We start from the raw sequence: 2,141 nt of genomic DNA, 5'->3' as shown, positions 1-2,141 counted from the left end.
AAGGAGTATAAATATGTGTGCAGATTAATTAGCAAGGGCGTCATGACAAACCACTTCTTTTTTGGAGATTTATTTGGAAAACTGAATGTTTTGCTTGTTTATTTTCCTGTTATTTCAGGTTTATTACTGTAGATTAACCCTACAGCTAGTTCTTGTTTTGTCTCAGGGCATCCATGTGGGCTAAAAAGCGACAAATCCACCCTCAGAAGATGCCAGCCACCTCAAATGATTCCCTTTGATTCACGGAGCAGCTGTCAAACTTTAAGCTGCATGTATATGAGCTCTTGTTTTTTATTAATGATAAAAAAAAAATATGAAGAATCTTCTCTGAAATTGAAGTGTTTTGTAGAGAAGAATGGGTTAAAATATTGAGTGGATTGAAAATATGTTGAGGTAAAGGTAATCCACACTTTTCAGACTTTGATTTGTTGCAAACATAATGACAAGGAAATGAAACCCAGTCTCATTTTCTTCTGCCTCCAGGGAAATAACACATATGCAGAATTTGTATTATCCATGATCAATCAAACACAGGTTCTACTCAGAGGCAAAGAAAACTGCAATCTCTCCAAATAAACCCAGTTTCACTTTGGTCTTGTTTATTCAGCTCTTATATCCCCAAACAAAACCAGTTCAACCAGTTGCCTTTAGAAGAATGGGTTAAAATGTTAGGCGGGTCTACAAATTGTTTACTAAAATGCAAGCCACACTTTGCAGATTTAGATTTGTGACAAAAATAATGAAAAGGAAATGAAAACCAAGTCTTGTTTTCTTTTTTCTTTTTTTTTTTGCCTCAAGGGAAATTACTTTTTAACATAATTTGTATGATCTATAAATCACAGGAGCACAATCCATATTCCTAAGGTCCAAATGTCATTAGTATCAGATTTTCCCTCCATCAAAACCATTTATAGTAAAAATACCGCTTCATTGAGACGAGTCTTTAATACAATAATAATACTCTTCTGGATCGTTAGCAGGAATCAGACACCTTAAGCATTAGAGTTAGAAAAAGTTAAAGCTAATCTTTACCTTCTTTAAGCATCTAAATCTGACATTATATACCAAACTGCATTTTCATGATTATGATTTTTTTTTTTAAATCATACAATTTATTATATTTTTTAAAAGTCAGAGAAAAATCTTTTTCACTTCCATGATAATGTACATCTAAGATTCCTAGCTCTATCTCTTAACAGTTTCCAATGGCTTCCTGTGCAGAAAATGCTTGCTTTCAATCTCTATATAAGGCCACTTTACTTAACAGATCTATTTTAGGAGCTTTATTATCCTCAAGATGCACTTATTATGTGCAACACAACAGAAATCCAATAGCTTTGCAGCAATGTGCAATTAGTGCCCATGATGATTATGTAATTCTGTTGTTCGGCTGAGAGATAACCTAAAGGCTTTCTGAGGCGTGTGGCTGCAGGAGAGAGGAGAAACACAGTTATTGTTACACATGTGGAGTGGAAACATGACATGTGATCTGCATGTTTGTGTCTTCACTGTAGTACAGATAGATTTCTGTCTGCAGGTTGGGCAGAAGTTGAGCAGCTGTTGGTCATTGTGTGCAGAAGCTGACTCATTGTTGCCCCCTTGTGGTCTCTTTACTGTACTGCTTCATAAAATGTCAGGAGACCCAAACCTATTTAGCTAATTTGCAAAACATGACGTCCTTTCCAGTTTTGATTAAACAGATTGACTAAGTGAAGAAGAATATAATAATAAAGTGAAGATTATGATTTTTTTTAAACTATAAAATATTATTAAGCATTGTATTTAGTATTGAGAAAAATGTGTAATAAAGTGTTTCCATTTTTATTTTCCACTTATAACACAGATAAATCTAGGCTGCAAGGGTGTTAAGCATAATCCCTACATGTCAGTCTCAGTATCCCAAAGGTCTGTCTCATGCCTGCTTGTTTTAATTGGTTAGAGGCCAACTGTTCTGTAAATGTTAGATCAATGATGACAGACACGTGTCCAAGCACAATAATACAGGAAGAACAATCATGGGGGAAATTAACTAGAAATTCATTTAGGATTTACTTTTTTATCAACCTATTTGCTTGTTTGTTTATACACATTCTTGGTTTTCATACAAATATATATTTCTATAGATATATATCCATATATAA

Source organism: Cyprinodon variegatus, unplaced genomic scaffold (assembly GCF_000732505.1).
Source record: "Cyprinodon variegatus isolate N-32 unplaced genomic scaffold, C_variegatus-1.0 Scaffold142, whole genome shotgun sequence".
Classification (NCBI taxonomy): domain Eukaryota; kingdom Metazoa; phylum Chordata; class Actinopteri; order Cyprinodontiformes; family Cyprinodontidae; genus Cyprinodon; species Cyprinodon variegatus.
The sequence above is the reverse complement of the archived record's forward strand: the minus strand, read 5'-3'. Positions refer to the sequence as shown.